Source organism: Cetorhinus maximus, chromosome 9 (assembly GCF_964194155.1).
Source record: "Cetorhinus maximus chromosome 9, sCetMax3.hap1.1, whole genome shotgun sequence".
NCBI lineage: Eukaryota > Metazoa > Chordata > Chondrichthyes > Lamniformes > Cetorhinidae > Cetorhinus > Cetorhinus maximus.
Genome location: NC_135887.1, coordinates 131,180,703 through 131,207,920, shown reverse-complemented (window position 1 = coordinate 131,207,920; position 27,218 = coordinate 131,180,703). Strand labels below are relative to the sequence as shown.

General features: G+C 44.7%; 1 non-coding gene across 1 annotated transcript; it reads right to left on the bottom strand.

Annotated features, from left to right (window-relative positions):
- Nucleotides 1-14,821: 14,821 nt before the first annotated feature.
- LOC144685096 (U6 spliceosomal RNA) lies at nt 14,822-14,928 on the bottom strand. The gene has a single exon (XR_013577617.1). It is a non-coding gene; the product is annotated as a U6 spliceosomal RNA (small nuclear RNA).
- Nucleotides 14,929-27,218: the final 12,290 nt, after the last annotated feature.

Genomic DNA, 27,218 nt, shown 5'->3' with positions numbered 1-27,218 from the left:
TATTTATAGATCAAACATTGTGCTAACGAAAGCATATCAGTGTGAATTCACTTATCCTGTTGTTCCATTAGGGAACCACACTCAAAATGGACAGCAAATGAGAGAAAGAGGCGCAATACTGTAGCGTTAGTCCACTAACACATACTCCTTTCAAGAACGGTTTACTGCCGTGTGGGAATGCTAAATTTATTCTGAAATAAATAATAATTTGATTTCTTTACTGGTACTGCTGTGTTTATGGTTCTTCAAGGTCACACTCCTTTAATAAAGAATTTATTTAAGAAATGGTGCAAGGCTGCATGACAGTGTACACATTAGGAACAAAATAGGCATATACCATTTTGAAAAGAAGCATCCCTTTGTGTCAGCATCATTGTTTGTTGTATACAACAAAGCATCTTGTAACCTTCTTTAGCTTATACAGTTGTTATGATCTTGGACCAGGCGCCTAAGCTTTTTGGTAAGAACTGGTTAGAGACCAATAATATTTTGTTTAAAGCAGACAAAGTTTGAGATTCAAGACCCTTGCCCAGTGAATAAAGCCACACCCGCTCCCCTGCCTGGGACACTAGTCATCCATGACACGCCGCTCCCGCTCACATGACCCAGGTTTTCGCATTGTTGTTTTTCTTGTATTGCACCCAAAAGAACATAAAAATGCCGATCGGCGTATGTGCAGCCTGTTCCCAGTCTGCTTGTGCGCAAAAGCTCCAAGGCCCATCGGGAGTTAAAGTTCCTGACCTCCGATCTCAACATTAAGTCACGTTTGACTTTCATAATACAGCAGGAGATGCCAGGTGGATCTTAGCGCCTCCTTCTCTATTTCATCATCTCAATATATAACAAACCATGCGATTTTATGGGGCTTTACTATATTACTTCTTTTTCTTGGTTTAGGAGCTACAATGTCACAATATAGAATTTTTATCTCAAACATTCCTGCTTCAGAGCGACACATGCTAAGGGCACAAGTGGGAAACTCAGGTACGTGACAATTCACGATTCCATCGATTAGTTTTAAGGGATATTATGGAAAATCATGGAGTGCAATATTGCATTCAGTAAATCAGGCCTTTAATGTACATGAGAGTTTTGAATTGGGTGCATGCCCAGATTCTTAAAACGTGTTTCCAGCATGCAAAACTCTGCACTCGGTCTGCCGAAATGAAAATTTGCCCTATTTATAGATTAATGAATTCCTTAAGTGCTAAATGGTTATGGTCCTTAAACAAAGCCAATAAACAACAGTTTGCAGGATAACTACAAAACTGGTTACATTTTATGTACCAGCAGCACATATCACTCCCAGCACATGCCAGGAAACTTAGGATATATGTAGATATTTGGCACTGAGCAATAATATCAAGTTCTGAGTAACACATATAAATTGCATTATCAGTGAGTGATGTACAATTACTGCAGGACACCTATACGTGATATCTATGCACTCTACACTTTTTGTAATTGAGAGACTCCTTCGCATACACAAAACATTTGCTACTTTAAGAACTGTTGATCCTTTTTCTTTGACAAGTTACTTAAAATTGAAGAATCAAGTAAGTAGAAGGTGGTCAAATTGGCCATCAAGAGGGCAAAAGAAAGAGGGGAGAAACTAGAGAAGGGTTCAAGGATAAGGTGGAGGCAGGGTAGGCAGGGGTGCGGGGGAATTTTGGCTTGCTGGACAAAAGGCAATGGGGTGGGGTGGGGGGGGGGGTGTGAAGAAACAGAGGCAGCTGAATGATGGTCTCAGCTTTGGTGAAAAAGAAGTCCAAAAGCTGTTGTAGACGACGCTAACTGAGGCAGAGGAAAGGGGTTTAATGAGGGTACAGTAGGTAGTCAAGAGAAGAAGCTGGCTGCTTCTCTCCAGGATGAATCTTGCAGTAGTGGGTGGGTTTGGTAGAGAAGCTGAGGTTGTCATCCAGCCACATCTAACAATCATTGGTTAAAACATGATAAAACATCTTTTATATCCTTGCTTTTGGAAATTTAGTTCTTCCTCTATTTCTAAATTGACAGGGGTATTGAAATTTTTTGCTTCCTCATCAATCACAGTCGTCCTTCCAAGCAACATCTTGCGCAAAGCAGAAATTCTCTCTACACATGTAAATCAGCTTTCAGTTGTTTTAATTTCTGCAGCAAAATCTACTCAATTACGCCTCTCACCTCCGCCTTTGATACCTTTGACCCCATTAAAGCCATCACTCTCAACTTTGTCATTTCCCATGGTATGACCCTCACCTCCACTCCTTCGAGTCTAAGGTACGCGACTTACACCTCTGCTGGACAATTGGTTAAACGTTTCATCAACTCATCTGGCTGGACTACATAATGCAATAGTGGGTCCTGCTCTCCTCTGCAAAACGGTTCACTATTCCAGGGTCATCCTGATGAAAAGATAACTCCTGGCTTCGCTTTACCGTTACAAACTGTTCTCTCAAAGCCCTTTCCCCTACTATCTCCACACATGGGGAGGTGGTAGCATAGCGGTATTGTCACTGGACTAGCATTCCAAAGACCCAGGGTAATGCTCTGGGGACCTGGGTTCCAATCCCACCATGGCAGATGATGGAATTTCAATTCAATAAAACTCTGAGAAGTCTGATGATGATCACAAAACCATTGCCGATTGTTGTAAAAACCCATGTGGTTCACTAATGTCCTTTAGGGGAGGAAATCGACTGTCCTTACCTGGTCTGGCCTACATGTGACTCCAGTCCCACATGGCTGAATAAAAAAAAAACTTCACCAATAAGTAGGAGCAACTCATGGGTTTGCTTGTCACAAAGATTGAGATGATTTGTTCAGCTTCCCTCCCTTCTCCTAATCCACCGGGCCAGACTTTGCCTAAGTTTCCCCCACCTAGCCCAGAACTTGTATCTTTCTTTAGTTCCTCCCCTATCTTCCATCTTGCCCCTTCCTGAACTCATCTTGTCCATAGCACGCAACTCCTGCTCCCTGAGCCCTATTTCTATCAAACTGCTGACCAGCAACTTTCCTTCCTGACCCCTATTTTAGCTGATATTGTTAACAGTTCTTTCTCCTCAGGTACTGCCCCCTCCTTATCAAATCTACCATCATCAGCCTCGCTTCTCAAAGAAGAACCCTTATCAAACCACTATCTCATCTCTAACCTTCTTCAAAGTCTTTGATCCCCATCCTTCCTGCAATTCTATGTTTGAATCCCTCCAATTGGGTGTCTACACAAGTCACAGTGCTGAAGCAGCTCTGATCAAAGTAACAAATAAATTTATATGTGACTCTAACCATGGTAAACTATCTCTCCTCATCCATCCTGGTCTGTTGGCAGCCTCTAACATAGTTGAATACAGCATCTTCCTCTAACGCCTCTCCTCTGTTACCCAACTAGATGAACTAGTCTTGTTCTAATTCTTAAGTATTCTGCTGTAACCAAAGAAACAACTGTAATGGCTTCTCTTCCTGCTCCTCCAACATTAACTCTGGTCTGCCCAAAGGATCTATCCTTGGTCCACTCACACCCCCACCCCCTACCACCCACCATTTCTCATTTTCATGCTGCTCCTTGGCACCACCAGCCAGAAACACCCAGCTCAACCCTTCCACCATCTCTAATTTGTCACCCTACTTATCTGATGCTGAGTTTTGGATATGCAGAAACTTCTTTCAGTTAAATGTCCAGAAGACTGAAGACATTGTCCTCGGTCCCCACCACAAACCCCATTCCCTAGCCACCAACTCCACCCTTCCCCTTGGCAACTGGCTGAGGCTAAACCAGATTTTGGTATCATACTTGATGCAAGTGATTAAATTCTGACCACATATTCGTGCCAGTACCTAGACCACCTTCTTCCATCATCTGCCTTGTCTCATTTGCTGCTAAAACCCTTATCCACACCTTTGTAACAGAATCACAGAATTGTTACAGCACAGGAGACCATTCAGCTCATCATGTCTGCACCGGCTCCCCTGCCTTTTCTCCGTAACCTTGCACATTGTTTATATCCAAATAATCATCTAAATACCCTCTTGGATGCTTCAATTGAACCTGTCTCCACCACGCAGTGCATTCCAGACTCAAACCACTCGTTGTGTGAAAAAGTTTTTTCTCACATCACGTTTGCTTCTTTTGCAAATTACTTTAAATCTGTGCCCTCTCGTTCTCGATCCTTTTACGAGTGGGAACAGTTTCTCCCTATCTACTCTATCGAGCCCCCTCATGATTTTGAACATCTCTCTCAAATCTCCTCTCAGCCTTCTCTTCTCGAAGGAGAACAGTACCAACCTCTCCAATCTGTCTCCATAACTGAAGTTTCTCATCCCTGGAACCATTCTTGCAAACCTCTTCTGCACTATCTCCAATGCGTTCACATCCTTCCTATAGTGTGGGGCCCAAGACTGTACACAATACTCTGGTTGAGGTCTAACTAGTGTCTTATATAAGCTCAGCATAACCTCCTTGCTCTTGTACTCTATGCCACTATTAAAAAAACCCAGGATGATGTCTCCTTCATTAACTGCTCTCTCCACATGTCCTGCCACCTTCAATGATACATGTACATATACACCCAGGTCCCTCTGCTCCTGCACACCCGTTAGAGTTGTACCCCCTATTTTATATTGTCTCTCCATTTTCTTCCTACCAAAATGCATCACCTCACACTTCTCCGCATTGAACTTCATCTGCCACCTATCCGCCCACTCCACCAACTTGTCCTTTTGAAGTTTCTACACTGTCCTCCTCACAGTTTAGGATGCTTTCAAGTTTTGTATCAACTGCAAACTTTGAAGTTACCTCTAGGTTTGACTGTTCCAAAGCTCTCCTGGCCAGATTCCCATCTTCCACCCCACGCAAACTTGAGGTCAGCAGAAAACTCTGCCACCCAAAACCTTATTCGCAGCAAGTCCCATTCACCCATGGCCCTGTGTTCACTGACCTACATTGAGGCATTGCCAGACTGGGAGCCAATGTTGAAATTCTCAACGTTTTTCTTAAATTCCTCCATGGTCTTAGCCCCCACCTCTCCTATCACAACCTCTTCCAGCCCAACAAGCTTTGAAATCTGTGCACTCCTCCAATTCTGGCCTCCTGTGCATCCTTTATTTTAATTGCACCACCCTTAGCAGGCATACCTTCAGTTGAGTAGGCCCTAACTTTTGGAATTTCCTCTCTGAATCTCTCACTTCTCTGCCTCTCTCTCCTTCTTGAAGGCACTAACTCCTTAAGTTTTATCTTTTTGACCAACCTTTGGCCATCTGTCCTGAAATCTCATTGCCTGGATCCGTATTCAATTTTTGTCTGATAACGCTACCTTAGGAAGTTCCATTATATTGAAGGCCCTATACAAATGCAAGTTGCAGTTGTCGTTTTAAACCCCATCACGTTGCTGAATGATTAAGTCCATGGACCCACTCCAAAGAATTAACCTCCTAGTAATTAATTCATGGATTTATTGTTCATGCAGATGCTAAGTTTTACACCCAATTGAAATGGATGGATAATATAAACTGGTGGATATTTAACCAAAAGCCAAATTCTCAAGCAAAACTCAATTTTCCACTTGAATGAAAGTAGTCAGTGAAATTACTGGCAAGAGGTGATTGCTATTATGTTCAATACTTCAGGCAGTCTCACTATAGTTCTATATACAGCACTTTTTTTTTGTGTGTGTGTACATATATATAGTATACAGGACAATAGATCTTTCCCATAGCTGTCTGGGGTACAGATATACATGTGTCTCGGTTTTTCTTGCCGAAGAACCCTCAAGGCAAGCTATCTCTGGCATCTGTAAGTTGGTTTATTTTTATCCATGCCATTGCCAGTTCACCTTTCAAGCCAGACTCCACATGAATTAAACAGAATTGGAACTGAAAACCCCCCCAGGTGATTTATTTGACTATAGTTTGCATCTTCAGTAATAAATCTCGGGGGTGGAAATTGGCCAAAGCCTCAAATCAGACATGATTCCAATGGCAAGCAGCAGTTTGTGCCTGCGTGGATAGGCACAAGGATTGTCCTCATGAGTCATCATATCATAATTCGGGTGAGCTGCGGTGTCAATTAGGCACACTGACACAGTTGTCTGTCAAGGCACTGAGGCTCACAAGTAATGCACGGGCTGTGGTGATAGCAGGTAGTTGAAAGGGGGAAAGGATGAGCCTGCAATGGCCTGCGGTTATTTTGTGGAGCCAGGAGGAACACGTCTGTTTCCTTCTAGTTTTCAGTCACATTCCTTTAGGTTTTGATAATTGATAAAATTATCAATTTTAAAAATTGATAATTAATTTATTTGCAAAAAAGTTTATTTTTTTCTCTTTCTCTCTCTCTCTCTCTTTTTCTCCTGTCTCAATCCAATCTTTCTTTCAGTCACTTGGTAGCACAGAACTCGGATATTGTTGAAAAGGGAGACATGTTGCTGAAGCTTCTCACCTTGCATTCATCAGGGCAAACGCAAGCATGCCAAATTTCAAATGATCACAACAATTTCTACCAGAGAAGAAAAGGGGCGCTGAATCGGCATCAAGTCAACTCTGATTGGCCGAGGTGAAAGCCACAAGGAACAATAGGCTCCCTGTTCTTCCGGGTAATTCAAAAAAATGCACAAGGCTTGAACATATTCCTTTTGTTTGCAGAGAACGAGTCCTTGCAGATGAATGTATTCCACTTCCAGCAAGCGTAAATGAGCCGCGTTACGAGTTCGACCGATTATCTTAAATTGGTTGTTAGTGTAGCTATTAGCACACTCGGGATTTTTCAGTAAGTGCCTGCCCAATCGCGGAATCACATCGAACAGTAGGCTTTTTGCTTTGGGGTTCGCAAGCGTGGGGTGGTTGAGTGTGGTCTGTACGCTGCCTATCGCGAACAACCACAGTAACATGCTTTTTGATTCGATCAGCCAAGCATTGAGACATATAGTTTACGTGGCTGACATTGCACCAGCATTGAAATTCATACACAATGTTGCTCAATTGTGTGGTAGGCATAACCATCCGAGAACAGCATCCTGTTAGTAGGAAATACCACTCGCGTAGCCCCTGCATAGTAGCAGTATGAAATGGTTTGCTTATCTTGCCTTTTCAGGGGGTAACCTGAGGTACACTGGGCACTTTTCCAGTCCAAAAGCGGCCCGTTTGCAAATTTGCAAAATACACAGCGAACAATGATCCGATCAGGATAGTCAAGGCTATGGAAAGCATTCTTCCTATTCTTCATCCAGACCAAGGGGGGGGGGTCCCTAGCAAGATGCTGATTACCAAGCACTCCCTTCTTCCTGGTGACTCACAAGGTATTCAACAAGGTGGGCTAGCAGCATGGCACTTCCTCTTTTTAAGGGACGTCCTTAGGGAATTTCTGGAATAAATTCTGTGTTTTACAAATGTTTAAGTGCCCCAGAAAGACTCCCAGTGTGCTTCAGAGGTCTTCTTCATAGCTCCAGCAGCAATGACCATGATGAAATGGTACGCATTCCACCAAGCGGTAAGTATCCCTTTAAGTGGCATTTGAAACTGACATGAATGCCATGATTACTTTCAAACAGCTAGTCAGTGGGTGTTAGTTGAAGTGCCAGCCACCAAAATGCTGTGCAGCCTCTTCAATGAGTGCTACCAGGCATTTGAAGTGGCGATCAGCTGCTTAACTAACCTCCGAGCAGACATTTCTAGCCCTGGCTTCAATTATTTTTCAAGATGGCATCTAAACATGGGCTAAATAGGTGTTTCAGCTTAAGGCCCCTTCTTGGCCACCTCTTTAACACTGTAAGTATTTGGCAAAAATCGCCACTGAATCTCTTCCCAAAAATACATTTCAAATGTTAAGTTTACCATAGCTTTAGATATTCTTGACATTATTTGATAACATATACGAATCTATGAAAACATAATTCACACACAAATAACTGATAATTAAATTCTGACCAATTTTTCCTTGTCATCATCCGTGCAGTTATGTGAAAAGCCAGCAATTAATCTAATTTTTAATCCAGCCCACACAGCGCTTACAAAGTTTTATACCTTTTTGAAGGGGGTTCAATGGAACTGCGTGGGTATAATTAGATTAAGGGCAACATCTGCAGCCTTGTAACGTGATTCTAAAGGTTTAACACGAACCATGATTAAGTGCCTGCCCTTTGCTAAAATTACGTTGTTGTACATTTCAGGCTCTTGTTGTAAGCTAAACTTGCTTCACACTTAAATTACAGTGGATTTGGATCAAATTTACAACTAATGCTTTATTAATCGTGGTATTGATGACAGATTAGTGAGTATCTGTGATCCAGCCGCTTAACGTCTTTTTGGAGCCCAACAGAATACACATGTACTTTCCTTTCCACTGATAATAACAACCATTCCTTTCCAAAGTTACTAACATATTCTATAATTGATTAAACACGTTCACCATCATTTTCCGAACTGCAAAAATGCCAAATATTACTGAAAAAACACTTCGGCCTGGATTATGCTGTTAAAAACCCACCCAAATTCAAGTTACCTGACCGTTCAGGCCCCAAAAAAGCTGCTCCAATTTTCCTTTGGTGACCCTGTTGAAGCCCAGAAGTGCCCTAACTTGAGCATTTTTTTGTTTTTTTTGTTTTGCAGAATGGGATCGTGAACATGTTTAATCAATTTCAGGATGTGTTAGTAACTTTGGGAGGGAATGGTTATCATTACGAGCGGAAAGGACGATGCATGCGTATTCTGTCGGGCTGCAATAAGGTGCTCAGCTTGGTACACTGCATGCAATGTAAGTGAAAGTGGAGAGGCAAGTATTAGTGATCCTCACTATTTACCTGTGTGTGTACAGTGTCGGGATGTACTGTGGTGTCCTAGAGGGTGGGAAGCATTGCCAAGCAGCCAGCGTCTGGTTGGTTGCGATGCCCCAAAGGTGGTGGATGCGGCTGAGCGCCACAGGACGAATGTGTTCGGCTGCTGCCAGGACAGCAGGCATAAACTGACAAGAATGTGCTGTGCATATTCGCACACCAACTGCGTGCTCATGGAGTGGTAGCCCTTATGATTGCCGCACATCTCTCTACTTATATATGGGGCTCGCAGATCCACGGGTTTGCAGCTGATTGCACCATGCATCATTGGGAATCCTGTTATCCTGGCAAAGCCACACGTTTGCTTCTTCCTGCTTCTCTCTGGTAAGAAAACAAAACAACGAAGCTCCCCCTCTTGGTGGATAAGGTCTCTGTCACCTTCCTGATGCAGGCGAACTGCGAAATGTTGGCAACGTCACCTGCTTCCACCTGAAGGATGTGCTGGCATAGAATTTGAGGGCTCGGTGATTTTAAGCCTTTGGTAGTGCTGTCCTTGCACTGCTAAGTGGTCACAGGTCAATGAAAGGTAGCTGCCTCAGACATTGCTCCTAGCTGCGCCGGAGGTCAAATAAGTGCCTTCTGTAGGCCCTAAGTGGGATACAGCCTTGTACAGAGAGCCCCTCACGCGCTGCTCACAGCTTCCTGTCTCTGCTTTCTTTGCTCCAAGGAGTTACTGTAACTATAATCCCCATCATCAAAAGCAGACAGACATTCTCCTGACTCAGCTCCCAACTCATCTGACCTCCTTGTCAAAGTCCAAGATCACTCCCTCATGAATCCAAAAGCCCTCTGGCGAACACTTTAAATAGCGCTAGTGGGGGTTAGGGAAGGTGGGGGATCTTGTGCAGCTGAACACATGTTCAGCTGGGGGGTAATTAAGAAAGGGCATTAATAGGACGTGTGAGGTCCAAAATGGCAGCTTGTGAGCCAAATCAGCATTAAGACAGTGTCTTGTGTTACAGTCTTTTCACTCTGCATTCTTCCAGTGCAAGCATGGCACACCCTTGCCCTTACAATCATGGTGCGCCATGTGGGGCATGCCAGGAGCCTTCTACCCAAGATTTATGGAGGGTTCAGCATCAGTAATGCCAGCAGAAGCAAAGCCACAGAGCTGAAATTTACGCTGATCACTTTTTCACCCAGCAGGCAGTCTGTAACTTGACGGTTTGTTTAGAATAAAGATGGCACAGAATGAAAGAGTTGAATGAAAGAATAAAACTGCTGTCCAGGCTACTTGATACAAACCCACATGCTGCTGATTGAAAATTAGCTGTACATTGAGCAAGTAGATTTAATACCGACGCTAGATTGTTGATCGGGGGCACATAAGGCAAAGTGGGTACAGTCTATTGCACCATGCACGCTGGGTAAGCCGACCATACAGTAAAGTCCAGTGCTCTTTTCACTGGCTTCACTATCTTCATAAGGAAAAATATTTAGGTGTTTCTCCTGTTTTGGAGCATCTTGGTAGCCTCTCTGCTACAGCGGTGGACTGTGAGATGCTGTTGATGTAATTCAAGCCGCAGTCTGATAGGACTTAAAAAAAGTCACCACAAAAACTTTGACAACAACTGGCACTACTTTCCATGTCCTGGTGTGAGGGTCAAGTTGTGGCTACAGCAGGTGACATAGCTCGGTGATGCCCTCTTATCTGAAGTGAAGGTACCTCATACATTGCTCTGCAGTGAAGGTCATGTATGAGCAGTGCTCTTTAAACACCCGCTCTGTGGGTATTGTCTCCTGTGCAGTGCCATCCTCCTCCTCCCTCTGTGAGACCATTCATGAATATAATCAAACCATTCAGGAGGGAGTCACCAATAGTGCAACTCCATCAAAATCTTGCTTCTTTAGACATGGTAAACATTCCAAAGGGATAAAACACACCAAAAAATGTCAGAAGTTTTGAACTAACGTGTTTAACTAATTTGAGTTTTTTTTTGATGAAGTAACAGAGAGGTTTTTTTGAGGGTAACGCAGTTGATGTAGTGTGCATGGACTTCCAAAAGGCATTTGATAAATGCCTTTATCAAAGTTAGAGCTCATAGGATAAAAGGGCAGAAGCTGCATGCATTCCAATTTGGCTGACTGACAGGAAACAGAGACTAGTGGTAAACAGTGTTTTTTTCGGACTGGAGGAAGGCTTTATAGTCAGGTACCCCGGGGTCAGCATTAGAGCTCCTGCTTTTTTTGATATACATTACCCATAGGAACGTAGGACTTAGGAGCAGGAGTAGGCCATTTGGCCTTTCGAGTCTGCTCCGTCATTCGGTAAGTTCATGGCTGATCTGATTGTGGTCTCAATTTCACTTTCCTATCTGCCCCTCATTAATGGCCTGGACTTGAGTGCACAGGACAGGACTCTCAAAAATTTCAGATGGCACAAAACTGTGAGCTATGAGAAGGATAGTGTTAAACCTCAAAAGGACACAGACATGGGAGGTATGGTTGGGCATGTGGCAGATGTAATTTAATGCAGTGAAGTGTGAAGTGCTTCATTTTTTGTAGGAAGAACACAGAGACAATATAAAATAAAGGGTACAATTCTAAATGAGGTGCAGAAGCTGAGGGACCTGGCATATATGTGCACAAATTACTGAAGGTTGCAGTGCATGTTGAGGGCATTGTTAGTAAAGCATACAGGATCCTGTGCTTTATAAATAGGAGCATAGAGTACAAAAGCAAGGAAGTTATACTAAATCTGTATAAAACACTGGTTCGATCTCAACTGGAGTATTGTGTCCAAGTCTGGGCACCACACTTCAGGAAGAACGTGAAGGCTTTAGAGACGGTGCGGGAAAGATTCACGGGAATGGTTCCAGGGATCAGGAACTTCAGTTACATGGATGGATTGGAGAAGCTGGGCTGTTCTCCTTGGAGAAGAGAAGGTTGAGAGAAGATTTGATAGATGTGTTCAAAACCATGAGGGGTCTGAACAGAGTTGATAAGGTTCCCATTGGTGGGCGTATTGAGAATCAGAAGACACTGCTCTCAGGTGACTGCCAAAAAGTACAAAGTGACATGAGGAAAAACATTTTTGTGCAGAGTGGTTAGAATCTGAAATGCACTGTCTGAGAGTGTTGTGCAAGCAAATGCAATTGTGGCTTTCATAATAGAATTGACTAATTATCTGAAAAGAAAACACTTGCAGGGCTACAAGGAAAAGGCAGGGGAATAGGATTAGGTGAGTTGCTCCTGGAGCGAACCAGCCCAGACACTACAAGCCGAGTGGCCTCCTTCTGTGCTGTAACCAGTCTCTGATTCGAAGATAATCAGCAGCCTGAAATGATGGTAACAGTAACTAGGCTATAAGTTCATGCTGGAGAGGGGTCTTTTCAGCGGTTAGCAATGTGTATTGCTGGGCAATTCAGTACCTGAAGAACCCAAAAAGGAGAAACGGTTCAGACCAGTACTCTTTTTTTCCCAGTTTTCACTGGTGTTCCATTTTATGGTATACAAGACCAGTTTGGACCAGTACTCTTATTTACCATTTACCATGTTTTAGTGGTGTTCCTTTTTAAGGTATACAAGATCAGTTCAGACCAGCACTCTTATTTCCAGTTCAACTGTTTCCAGTAGGCCCAGGAAAATCCAGGCCATATGGTCAACCCATTTATTGTGATAACCAATAGAGCTCTCTTTTAAATTGCTGATAGTACAAAGAATGACTTGAAGCAGTTTATTTTGTACTACAAAGCAAAACAGCAACTAAAATAAACCCAGCAGTACCCCTTGGAAAATTGTACTGCAATGAGGTCAACACATAGTTTATGTAGAAGCACTTATACCAAGTTATAGACATTGCAGAGTCATATAGCACGGAAGGAGGCTATTTGGCAGCCTGTGCCTCATTTCCGAAACAAAACTATCCAATTAATGACACTCCCCCTATTCACCCCCATAGCCATGCAATTCCTTTTTCAAGTCTACGTCCAATCGGCTCCCACTGCCCTTTCAGGCAGTACATTCCAGATCGTAACATACTAGCAGAAAAATGATACAGCCAAAGATGCCTTTTTGTGCAGGAGAGATTTTTCAAAAAAGTATACAATTATACCAGCAGAGCAAAGTAAGGTCTCTCATTTATACAAGACGTTGATGTACAGCTAATGCAATGCCTCCTATTGATTTCCACAGCATTTAATTATGTCATTTGTTTATAACAGAAAAGGTCAAGGTATCTATTTTTCCTCATTCATGGAATCATAGGGGCTTATAGCATGGGAAAAGCCATTCAGCCCAACCAGCTTGTGCTGGCTCTTTGAATGTGTAGTTGCACTGAGTCTCGCAGCCCTGTTTTTTGCCGTAGCCCTGTTAAGTTCCTCATTCTCAAGTACCGATCTAGCTACCTTTTAACATTATTTATTTCAGTTTCCACCACCACTTCAGGTAGAATGTACCTCTCTCCTCATCTCCCTTCTAAATCTTCTGCCCATGATTTTAAATCCATGACCCCTGGTTATTGAGCCACTCACCCAAAGGGAATAACTTGAACTACCCTAGCAAAATCTCTTATCATCTTGAAAGCCTCTGCTCGGTCACACATGAATGTTCCCTGTTCCACGGAGAGAAGTCCTAACTTTCCCAACCTGTCCTCATAACTGAAGTCGCTCATCGCCAGTAACATTCTAGTAAACCTCCTCTATACCCTTTCTAAGGTCTTTGTATCTTTCCTGAAGAGTGGAGCCCAGAACTGTCCACAATACTCCAGCTGAGGTCTGACCAGTGATTCATAAAGTTCCAGCAGGATTTACTTATACTATTACTTTACCTTACTTTTACGCTTTACTTTTTTATTTTATGCCTCTATTTATAACCACAAGTGACCCATAGGCTTTTTTTAACCACCTTATCGTCTTGCCCTGCCACCTTTAAGGATTTGTGCATATGGACACCAAGCCCTCTCTGCTCATTCGTGTTTTAAGAATCATGCCATTTCTAGTATACAGTCTTTCCATATTAGTCCTCCAAAGGTGCATCACTTCACACTTGTCCACATGATTAACCACAGGTTATCCTGTAATTTACCACTGCCCTCATCACTATCTACAATCTTGCTAAATCTTTTCTCATCTGCAAACTTTATAATACTGAGCCATATACTGAGTCTAGCTCATTTATTTATTTTCATTCATTCATGGAACCAGAACTTGCCACGCCCCTAGCCAAGCAGTTCCAGTACAGCTACAACATTGGCATCTACCAGGCTATGTGGAAAATTGCCCAGGTGTGTCCTGTACACAAAAAGCAGGACAAATCCAACCCAGCCAATTACCAGTTATCAGTCTACTCTCCATTATCAGTAAAGTAATGGGAGGGGTCATCAACAGTATTATCAAGCAGCACTTGCTTAGCAATAACCTGCTCACTGACACCCAGTTTGGGTTCCGCCAGGGCCACTCAGCTCCTGGCCTCATTACAGTCTTGGTTCAAACATGGACACAGGAGCTGAGCTCCTGAGGTGAGGTGAGAGTGACTGCCCTTGACATCAAGGCTGCATTTGACAGAGTGTGGCATCAAGGAGCCCTAACAAAACTGGACTCAGTGGGAATTGGGGGAAAACTCTCCGCTGGTTGGAATCATACCTAGCACAAAGAAGATGGTTGTGGTTGCTTTATCAGTCCATTGCGGAGTTTTACTTGGAGCTGGTGTATTCGGTCACCACCTCTGTACCCCCGACACGGCATGCTTGGCCAGTTCCCTGGGCAACAGCAGGTGCACGGCGGTCTGGATCTCCTGGGAGCTGATGGTGCTGCGCTTGTTGTAATGGGCCAGGCGGGAAGCCTCGCCCGCGATGAGCTCGAAAGTATCACTGACGAATGAGTTCATGACGCTCATGGCCTTGGAGGAGATGCCGGTGTCGGGGTGAACCTGATTCATCACTTTGTACATGTAGATGGAGTAACTCTTCTTCCTCGACCTTCGCTGCTTCTTGCTGCCCTTTGCTGCCGGTTTCTTTAAGGCTTTCTTGGCTCCCTTCTTGGGAGCTGGTTTCTTCTCATCAACCATCTTCAGTTTCAGACACAGGAAATATGGAAAGATTCAGGAATTTGCATGTCATCCTTGTGCAGGGGCCATGCTAATCTTCTCTGTGTCGTTCCAATTTTAGTATATGTGCTGCTGAAGCGAGCAGAGGTCAGTCATCTCAGCTCCAAGGCATCACCGCAGGAGTTGCTCAGGGTAGTGTCCTGGGCCCACCACCTTCAGCTGTTTCATCAATGACCTTCCTTCCATTATAAGGTCAGAAGTGGGGATGTTCGCTGATGATTGCACAATGTTTAGCACCATTTGCGACTCTTCAGATACTGAAGCAGTCCATGTCCAAATGCAGCAAGACCTGGACAATATCCAGGCTTGGGCTGACATATGCCAAGTAATATTTGAGCCACACAACTGCCCGGCAATGACATATCCAACAAGAGAGAATCCAACCATCGCCCCTTGATGTTCAGTGGCATTAACATCACTGAACCCCCCACTATCAACATCCTGGGGGGGGGGGGTTACCATTGACCAGAAACTGAACTGGACCAGCCATATAAATACTGTGACTACAAGAGCAGGTCAGGGGCTAGGAATTGTGCGATGAGTAACACACCTCCTGACTTTCCAAAGCCTGTCCACCATCTACAAGGCACAAGTCAGGAGTGAGCTGGAACACTCCCCACTTGCCTGGACGAGTGCAGCTCCCACAACACTCAAGAAGCTTGACACCATCCAGGACAAAGCAGCCCACTCGATTGGCACTACATCCACAAACATTCACTCCCTCCACCACTGACACACAGTAGCAGCAGTGTGTACCATCTACAAGATGTATTGCAGGAATTCACCAAGGTTCCTTAGACAGCACCTTCCAAACCCACGACCACTAGTATCTAGAAGGACAAGGGCAGCAGATAGATCGGAATACCACCACCTGGAAGTTCCCTTCCAAGTCACTCACCATCCTGACGTGGAAATATATCGCCGTTCCTTCACTGTCGCTGGGTCAAAATCCTGGAACTCCCTTCTTAACAGCACTGTAGGTTTCCCTACACAACATGGATTGCGGTAGTTCAAGAAAACAGCACAATTAGGGATTGCGAATAAATTCTGGCCCAGCCAGCGAAGCCCACATCCCGTGAATGAATTTTTTAAAAAATGGGATATGGGTGTCGCAGGCTGGGCTAGCATTTATTGCCCACCGCTAGTTGCCCTTGAGAAGGTGATGGTGAGTAGTCTTTTTGAACTGCTACAGTCCATGTGGTGTAGGTACACCCACAGCATTGTTTGGGGCGGGGGGTGGGTGGGGGGGGGGGGGGGGGTGCGGCAGGGGGAAGAGCAATAGAGACAAAACTATCCTTGAGGAAAACCACTCAAACCATCTCCCAGTCGATCAGAAAAACATTCATCTGCCATCGCCCTCTGCTCCCCATCACTAAACCATTATACATCCGTAGAACCACTTGCCCCTTCATTCCACGGGTTTCCTCTTCCCAACAAGTCTTCCATGTGGCACTTTGCTGAATGCCTTTCAAAAGTTCAGGTATACATCTACACTTTGAACAACCTCAAAGAATTCAATCGAGATAGTCTAGCAAAATTTGTCTTTATCACATATGTATTGGTTTTCCTTGATTAACCCATGTCTTTCCAAATGAAAGTTTACTTTGTCCCTGATAATGGCTCCCTATCACTTCCCCACTGTTACACAGATCCAAGTCAGTCAAAACTAAGACAGTGGGTCTTTCCTTACAGCGAGAGTTAATTGGCTTCATGCAGAGCCAACACTCCTCCACTCCACCAGTGTCCCAGTTATCCCCACTTATAGGTGTACAAATACCCATCGCCTGTTTAACAAAGTAATTGCCATTAAAAATTAACAATGTAATTGCCAATAATAATGACAGATTCCGCTCTTTAAGTTGTAACTGTTTTTTCATGGAACACAAGAGCAAACTTTCAAACTGATAGAAAAGAAACACAATTGTACATTCGTTTTCATCTTCTATGCCTCACATTATAGTACAGCCAACCATTAATAGATCCCATTTTTTCTTTCTTTAAGGAAAACATTTTTTCTTCTTTACCATGTATAAATAATTACAAAGCAATCAAAGAACATACTAATTTTCCATATCCTTATTATAACACAAGGCGTTCCTCTTCCAGGACATCTAGTAATTCCTTGGACCAAGCACCTCTCTTCGTAAAACATTTTGACAATTGGTGACTTGGATCGACCCATTCTATTTTGGAAATCTTTCATCTTTCTAACATTTCTTTTATGAGAGCAAGGTCAACCCTCAACTTTCTTTCAGTGACACCCTTGATCGAATGAACATTGTCCCAAAGATAGTGCTAATCCACATGGCATTCTGTGGGCAAACTCTTCTCAGATTGTGGCAAAATACCCCGGATGCTGGAAACCTGAAACAAAAACAAAAAACGCTGGAAAAACTCAGCAGGTCTGACAGCATCTGAGGAGAGAAAGACAGAGTTAACGTTACGAGTCCGTGTGACTCTTCTTCAGAGCTAAAGAGAAGTACAAAAGCGGTGAAATATATACTGTTTAAGGTGGGGGGGTGGTACAGGTGAAGCTGGATAGAAGCCCAGCGATAGGTGGAGGCAAAGGAGAGATTGCAAAAGATGTCATAAACCAAAGGTCAAAGGCGTGTTAATGGTGGTGGTACTGGCTAAAGAGGGTGCTAATGGTGACATTAAAAGTAGAGAGCAGAATGTGATAACAGCCGGACCAGGGTAAGTACTCTGGAAAGGACAACATGAGCAAGTGACAGATAGCTCTAGTGGGGGTGGGGTGGGGGGAGGGGACGGTGTTGGGAAAAAAGATCGAAAATGAGGAGTGAAGAGGTGAAGAGTTCCCTGGCTCTAACTGCCTCCTCTTCAGCATGGACGTCCAATCCCTCTACATCTCCATCCCCCACCAGCTTGGTCTGAGGGCTCTCCGCTTCTTCCTTGAATAGAGGCCCGAACAATCCCCATCCACCACCACTCTCCCCTGTCTGGCTGAACTTGTTCTCTCAGTGGACAATTTCTCCTTTAACTTGTCTTGCTTCCTCCAAATAAAAGGTATGGCTATGGTACCTGCATGGGCCCCAGTTATGCCTGTCTCTTTATGGGATATGTTCCAGTCATACTCAGGCCCCCTCCCACAATTCTTTCTTTGGTACATCGATGACTGCTTTGGTGCCACTTCATGCTCTCGTCTGGACCTGGAAAAAATGATCAATTTTGCTTCCAATTTCCACCCCTTCACATGGTCCATCTCCGACACTTCCCTTCCCTTTCTTGACCTCTCTGTCTCAATTTCTGGTGATAGATTGTCCACCAATATTCATTCCAAGCCCACCGACTCCCACAGCTACCTCGACTACAGCTCCTCATACCCTGCTTCCTGTAAGGACTCCAATCCCATTCTCTCAGTTCCTTTGCCTTCGTCGCACCTGTTCCGCTGATGCCACTTTCCAAAACAGTTCCTCTGACATGTCTTCCTTCTTCCTCAACCAAGGTTTCCTGCCCACGGTGGTTGACAGAGCCCTCAACCATGTCCGACCCATCTCCCGCGCTTCTGCCCTCACACTTTCCTCTCCCTCCCAGAACCATGATAGGGTCTCCCTTGTCCTCACTTTTCACCCCACCAGCCTCCGCAGTCAAAGGATCATCCTCCGCTATCTCTGCCAACTCCAGCGTGATGCCACATCTTCCCTTTAATCGCCCCCCCCATCTCATTGGCATTCCATCCGGGACACCCTGGTCCACTCCTCCATCACCCCCAACACATCAACCTCCTCCCACGGCACCTTCCCATGCAACCGCAGAAGGTGCAACACCTGCCCCTTTACTTCCCCCCTCCTCACAGTCCAAGGGCCCAAACGCTCCTTTCAAGTGAAGCAGCATTTCGCTTGCACTTCCCTCAATTTAGTCTACTGCATTCACTGCTCCCAATGCGGTTTCCTCTACATTGGAGAGACCAAACGCAGACTGGGTGACAGCTTTGCAGAACACATTTGGTCTGTCCGCAAGCATGACCCTGACCTCCCTGTCGCTTGTCATTTCAACACTCCACCCTGCTCTCATGCCCACATGTCCGTCCTTGGCCTGCTGCAATGTTCCAGTGAAGCTCAACGCAAACTGGAGGAACAGCATCTCATCTTCCATCTAGGCACTTTACAGCCTTCCAGACTTAATATTGAGATCAACAACTTCAGACCATGAACTCTCTCCTCCATCCTCACCCCTGTTTGATCCCCTTTTTACAATTTTCATTTTTATTTTTTTATTATTTATTTTTCACTTATTATTATTTATTATTTTTAAAAACTTATTTCCATTTTTACTCATTGTTTTATCCCCACCTTTTAGCCTACTTTCAATCTTTTTTCCCACCACTGTCCCCTTCCCCCACCACCCCACCCCCACTATGGCCATCTGTCACTTGCTCCTGTTGTCCTTTCCAGGGTGCTACCCTGGTCCGGCTACTATCACATTCTGATTTCTGCTCTTAATGTCACCATTAGCACCTCCTTCAGCCAGTACCACCACTATTAACATGTCTTTGACCCTTTGTTTATGACATCTTTTGCAATCTCTCCTTAGCCTCCACCTATCGATGGCCTTCTATCCAGCTTCACCTGTTCCACCCCCCTTAAACAGTAAATACTTCACCACTTTTGTACTTCTCTTTAGCTCTGAGGAAGAGTCTTATGGGCTCGAAACGTTAACTCTGTCTTTCTCTCCGCAGATGCTGTCAGACCTGCTGAGTTTTTCCAGCGATTTTTGTTTTTCTTCTCAGATTACCCCTTGTATAGGACTTCCTTCAGTATATTAGATAAGTACACCCCCATATCTATTGTTTCTACTAATGCTAGCGTTTCAGCAGCTAAGGTACTTTTAACTACCTTTTTTATTTTCTTCGCTCCCCAGGCCAATGGACAACATTTATTATTCTTACCCACCGAGAATGTGACAAATTCTGCTGTGCTAGAATATCAAACTGGAAAATTGGCATGTGAAGCGTCGCTAAAAATGACTAACCCCATATCTTCTGGATCACCCAAGGCTGGAAACGTGAGTGCACATTTCTCCGAATTTAATTTATTTCTTCAATGTTTTATTTGCTTTCAGAACTTCCTGAACTGTAGCATGTTTCATCATAGTACTCAGTTCCAACATGTCTTAATTGGCATCAGGTCTAGTCTGAGTGCACAACCAGTTCAGTTGTTCAATAAAACTTATCTTCCCAAGTAGGATTGTTAATTCAAGGTCAGTCCCGACTTATTCTGCTTAATGTCTAGATGTACATATTTAAAAGCCCCTGACTTCCAACCTTAAATTCCTTCTTAATTTAACTATCACCCATTGCTCAAATTCTATAGAACCTTCCCACAGAAAATCATCAACGTGCATTATAAAGGTGCTTGCTAGTTTCTCCTTGTGATGCCAGTAGAAAATTGCTGGGTCTGTCTTTAGCTGAACACAACCCATTTTTAGCAGGGCAGACCTAACTGAGAAATACCGCATCCTTGATGCATCATTCAACCCATTAGCGCACTTGTTTAACTCCCACAGTTTCTCTTCTATATCACCAGCTTCCTTAGGTGATTTCAAAAACCTTTGAAATTTCTCACCCGGCAAAAATGCAACTTTTATAGCGATCGATTCACATTCCCAGGAGTATGTTGCCAAAACGGCTAAGAGGATCTTCAAACCCACTTTTCCTGCAGTAGGGGAATCCACTCTGACATCTTGATCACCAAGGGCGGGATTTTGCCCTTGGCGGGGGTGCTCAGCGGGGGGCGGGCGGGAAGCCGAACGCCACCCGGCGATTGGCACCGCACTGCGATTTTACGCGGGCAGGCCGATTAAGGCCCACCCAGCGTGGAATGCGAGTCGCGGCGCTCAGCGCTACCTGTGCGGGCGGTGGGGGGGGTGGGGGGAGGGCGAGTGGGCCTAATGCAAACTTTGCACGTGCGCGAGAAAGAACGCTTCAACCTCCCTGAGGCACGGAGCTGGCTCTTTGAAAAAAATTAATGAACAAAGTAAAAATATCATAAAACAGATCCCCCCATGTGACTCTGTCACACGAGCAGGAGCGTGTTTTTAACTCAAGTGTAACATTTTTATTTTTTATTTGATTTGATTTAGGAAACCTCACCCGGCCCGTGGATGAGGTTTCCTAAACAGTGCAAAGGCCGCTTGGCGTTTTCGCCTGCCCGCCGACCGTAAGGTTGGATGGGCAGCGTATATTTGAATTTAGTTACCTTTTTAATGGCCTTAATAGGCTCTTAGAGTCAGCAGTGCACCTGCCAAAACAAAATATCGCGGGACCCCGCGGTGACGTCGGGACACTCGCCCGACATCAACACGCGTCGTTTCACACTCGGCCGGGTCGGGTGCGCGTCCGCCCACCGAGCTCGACATTCTGCCCCACGTCTTTCTTCGAAACCCTGAGCTACAGGTCTAGCCTTAGCTTTACACCTGCCATCAGGAAGTACCTTTTCTGTGCCTATCCGGCTGCGAGATGAGGTTGGCTGTCCCCTGAATGATGCGTCAAGGTCATGGTATATCTCAGTTAGGTTCATCCTGCTGACAATGGGTTGCATTGCAACAGCTAAGGGCAGGCCCAGCAATGATCCATTGGTGTCACAAGGAGAAACTGGCAGGCATCTTTATTAGTGCAAGCTGATGAAGTTCTGTGGGGAGGTTCTGCAGGATTCGAGCAATGGGTGATAGACAAAATCAAGAAGGAATTTAAGGTTGGCTTCGGAGGCCTTCAAATATATAGGGCTAGACATTAAACAGAATGAGTGGAATCCCATACCTTCAAGTCCATTGCTACAGGTTCATTAAAGTCTCTTGCTAATGGGGACTCACTGTGGGCCGTGATGGTGTCCTCCTATATTTTTTACGTATATCACGTTTCTCGCTGATCTCTTCTATAAGTTTAGTATATTCATCACCCATTACCCCGCATTCTTTAGAAGGATTTTTAACCTATGAAAAGATGGATGGGCAAACTTTTGATGTAGTTTTAAAACAATTTGCCTTTAAACTCTTACCCCCCCCGATGTCATCAACAGTTCTCTAACATCATGATTAGAAACGTTAGGGGTAGAATTTTCCTCCCGTCAGGGGGTGTTGTGTTGGGGGCGGGCGTGGACCCGATTGATGCCCACGATTGGGTCCGCGCTGCCATTTTACGTGGACGGGCTAATTAAGGCCCGCCCAGTGTGCCACGCACCTAGAAGTATTGTGGGGGGCGGTGGTTCCCTGAGTTGGGAGTGCGTGCGAAAGAGTGCAGAGATCTCCCTGAGGCACAGAGGTGCCTCAGGAAAGTGTTGAAAAATTTTTTTATGACATGTCCCCGACATGTGAAACTGTCACGTGATCTGGGACGTGTGCATTGATTTCAATAAAAACTTTTGAGAAAATTCAAAATCATTCATGAAACCTCATCCCGCCCGCGGATGAAGTTCCATGAAAAATGCTAAGGCCGCCTGGGCTCTTCGCCTGCACCCCCCCCCGCCAACCTTAAGGTTGGACAGGCAGCTCCGTTAATTATTCTAATTGTTAGTTAAATGGTCTTAATAGGCCTTTGACAATTCAGCGGGCGCGCAGCCGACTCTGGTGCGTGCCCACCGAACTGAAAATCTAAATGACGCGCGGTGATGTCGGGACACACGCCCGACGTCACCCCGCGTCTTTTTAACGCCTCAGCGAGCAGGCCCTGTCCCCGCTCGCCGAGCCAAAGATTCTGCCCTAGGTGTTGTTAAGGGGGGTACAATAATGTCCAGACTGTGTAAACTGTAAATCTACAGGTTTCCCAAAAATAATTACCTTATCATGTTGCATAACTAGTTTTATTTGAGCCCTTTTCATAGATGGTTTACTCAACAGTAAGGGTATTCCGCTGGATACCACATCTGTACTAATAAAATGTTTTACCCCCGTCAGGAAGGATGTTCTGGCCCTGGAGAGGGTCCAGAGGAGGTTCACGAGAACGATCCCAGGAATGAAAGGCTTAACATATGAGGAACGTTTGAGGACTCTGGGTCTATACTCGATGGAGTTTAGAAGGATGAGGGGGGGATCTGATTGAAACTTACAGAATACTGAAAGGCCTAGATAGAGTGGACGTGGGGAAGATGTTTCCATTTGTAGGAGAGACTAGGACCCGAGAGCACAGCCTCAGAATAAAGGGAAGATCTTTTAGAACAGAGATGAGGAGAAACTTCTTTAGCCAGAGAGTGGTGAATCTAGGGAATTAATTGCCATAGAAGGCTGTGGAGGCTAGGTCGAGATAGATAGGTTCTTGATTGGTAAGAGGATCAAAGGTTACGGGGCGAAGGCGGGAGAATGGGGTTGAGAAACTTACCAGCCATGATTGAATGGTGGAGCAGACTCGTTGGGCCAAATGGCCTAATTTCTGTTCCTATGTCTTATAGTCTATTTTACACGGAATCACCACTCTCTTTAATGACTTTAACGTGTTATCGTCCCCAAACCTGAAGTATGTCGAACTTTCATATTCCTCAACCTTACTTCGGCCTTTACTATTTGGGTAATCCAAGTAACACTTTAACCTATCTACTCTACATACTATGGATGTGACCCACTGTCTAATACAGCACAGCTGGATGAGTCCGCTGCTAGAACACCCATTAATGGGCTAAAGCTTCTGGTGACTGGTACAATTCCTTCTGGCTGATCAGTGTTGTCACCTACCCCTTCCGATCCTTCTTTGTCATGTGTCATTTCAAAAAAAGTAAGAAACACCCCTACTGTTGAGTAAGCCATCTATGAAAATGGCTCAAATGAAATTAATTATGGAACACGACAAGGCAATTATTTTTGAAAACTCTGTAGGCTCAGAGTTTACACAATCTGGGCATTATTGTACCCCCTTAGCAGGACTTAACATTTCGAATCACGATGTTGAAGAACTATTGATGATATCAGCGGGTAGGAGTTTAAAGGAACAGAGGCAAATTGTTTTCAAAATACATTGGTAGTTTGCTCATCCACTTGGCATAGGTTCAAAATTTTACTGAAGGATGCAGAGGGGTAATGGAAAATGAATGTTATTCTGTTTCGGACAATTCATTGCATAATGATATTTTGAGTCACATCTGAAACACCTGTTTACCATTCCTCAGTAATTCTTGAGGTTCATTCTCCTGCAGTAGTTACCCAATTCTTGTCGTCTGTTAGAACTACGAAAAGGGTCTCTATCATCATTTCTTCTATTCATGTTTCTTCTTGGAGATTGATGTTTGCGCCGTCATATCTAAACGGTCTTGAAATGCTGTCAGCGTTGAATCCTCATCTTTTGTGTTGCTGCTGAACTAGTAAAATAGTCATAAAAGTGTCTGGAAATGAATGCTTACCAGGATTTTTCTAAAGGTGAAATTATCCCAGATTTGCACTAACTGTAGCAGGCGGCCGGCTACGATGGTGGGTTTTCACGCTGTATCGTCGCAAACCCACCACATTACTTCGGCATTCCCGGGAAACACACCGTTTCCATGGTGGGCGGGCTCTCATTCACCCGCCATGCCATCACCTCGCCAGGCACAACATTTAAAGTACGGCCGCGCTCAGGGCTTCCAGCCCAGGATTGCAGCAAAGAAGACATGGCCCCAAAAGGCAAGAAGACTACAGCCCTTGAGTGCCCTATGGACGCCATGGAGGCCGTCTGTGATGTCCTCTACTCCCGCTCTGGCCGCAGGACGGGCAGCCACATTACCACTACAGCTTGGTAGGCGATGGCAATGGTGATCATTGCCAATGTTGCACAGTAGAGGTTGGCCATCCAATGCAGATAGAGGATGAATGATCTCATCCATGCAGCCAGGGTATGGCAACCATCTCATCACTCTAAACTCACACACTCAAGCCCATCAGACATTCACTGGCATCTCACTCACTGCCAGCTCAAAGGACATCACCACTTATTCTTACACACATACCCTCACACGTCCATCTAGCCTCATCTCCTCTGGAGACTGCCTCTTCAGCCCTCACCATCTTAAGGCCACTTGCACCGATCAACATGTGCCCCCACACACACACCCTGGGATATCCTCCATCCCCAGTACAGCCCTCGTCTTGCAACCTCTTCCCTTTCTGAGGCTACTTCTCTCCCTTCCCCAAGCAAGACCTTGCCCTGCAGCCATTGAAAAGCCACCCAAATATGGCTGGTCTGGTAGGTAGAGACCAACCCGTGAGCCACCCTAAAAGTGATGTGTTGCTGTCTGTGCAGCCTGGCGCTGACGATTGCGAGTGCTGACTGAAGCAAGGTACGCAAACAAAGCTTCAAGTCCCGAGCAAAGTGCAGCCCGCCAAGTGCATGCCTTATATATGCTGCTGTGAAACATGTCGGCGCGTTTTCCCGCTGACGTGGGCGGACGATCCAGCAGGGGGTGGATGAGTCTGATGGGCTGGCCTTGTAGTGATGTGCTGATGTATTACAATGAGGTTCCTGATGTCCGATGGTGGGGAACGCAGCCTACCAGACAATTGCAAACTGGTTTCACGATGTCCTGAAACCGATTTTTGGCCTTTTCATCATATTGTCCAGTCACGCCACCGAACACGCCCGACGCCGGGTGGGCATAGAAATTCCCAGTCGAAGGCTTCAGACATCTCTTCCAAAAGCATATCTCTTTCTGAGAATCTAACTCCAGTCAAGACCAGGAGCCTGTCCATCTTCGTTACTTTAGCACATCCAATTTGAAAACAAGCACTAAATTAGGGATACCCAGATAAAATTTCTGCAATCTGTTAGGAAACCTGTTAAATTCCACAATATATTCATCTATGGAATAACCACCCACCCGTTTAAATTTATCAAAACCTAGCCATAGCTCATAAGCATTTAAATGATCATCTTTCTTATAAATTTTGCCATTACTTTTAAGAAATTATCCAAAACTTCCTCAGTGTCCAAATGATGAGCCTAAAGCTCTGAAAATACTTTACGCCTGATCCTGGTTCTGGTGGGAAGCAAAAGTGCCAAGGCCATACCTTGCTTTTTCTTTTGTAAGAACATAACCTGTGTTGATATATCTTCATTCCATTTCATTCTTCCACTGGTCTTCACAGGACAACAGTGGAAAATCATACTCTGATACTTTATACTTGGTTTCAGCCATTCTTCTCAAAAGCAACTCCAATAACAAACTTCAGTCTGTAACTCCGATTACAATTCTCTGTCTGAAAAAATATTTTTCCTAGTTTCTAATCTTCACCTTTAGGCAACCATTCTCTGCTACCATGTTACATGGATCCAAGCCAATTGGTGAAATCAAAACTAAGACAGAGTCTTTCTTAGCAGAGAGTTTATTAACCGAGTACAAGGTCAACACTCCTCCACCTCACCAGTGACCCAGCTATCCCCATTTATAGGTGTACAAATACCCATCACCTGTTTAACAATGTAATTGCCATTAGGCCTTAACAATGTATTTGCCAATAATATTGACAATTACCCACCACCAATGTTAACCTGCAAGGACTGCAATTCTGTGCTTTGTCCGTCTTGCATTTCTTGAATAGTGGCCTAACATTAACAACCCTCAAGCCCTCTGGTGCTACTCTAGCATCCAATGAGGATTGAATGGTTGAGACCAATGCGTCTGCTATTTCTACCTCTGTTATTTTCAGCAACCTAGAATACACTCCAACTGGACCACATGATTTACCAACTTTCAGTAATGCTAATCTTTTTAGCTTACCTGCTCTATCTAATGCTATCTTGTCCATAAATACCCTCTCTCCTTGTAGTGCAGCATTTGTTTCCTTTGTAAAGGCAGATGCAAAGTACTCATTTAAAACTTTAGCCATGTTCTGTCTCTACATAAAGGCCAGGATTTTTCCTATGGCGGGCGGGCTGGGCGGGAGCGGAGCTGATCGCCACCCGCAATCGGTTCCGTGCCACCATTTTACGCGGGCAGGCCAATTAAGGCCTGCCCAGCATAAAGCGCGGCCGGTAGCGCTCAGCACTACCAGTGCTGGCGGGAGGGGGAGGGAGAGTCGGGGCCTGCGCTCTTTCACGCATGGGCACGAAAGAGCGCAGCAATCTCCCTGAGGTAGGGAGCTGCCTGAGGGAGATTGAATGTCTGATAAAATCATTACAGAAATGATGTAAAAATTTATTTAAATATGTCCTCTCATGCGGCTGTGTCACATGAGTTGGGACATGCTTGTAAATTTATGACAATGTATTTATTTATTTAATAAAAGCTTCAGGAAACCTCATCCCGCCCGTGAATGAGGTTTCCAGAGAAACGCGAAGGCCACTTGGGCTTTTCGCCCGCCCGTCAACCTTAAGGTTGGACGGGCAGCATTCTTAACCCTTTAATTAATTTCTTAATGGCCTCAATAGGCTGTTGACATTTCAGCAGGTGCGCAGCCGACTCC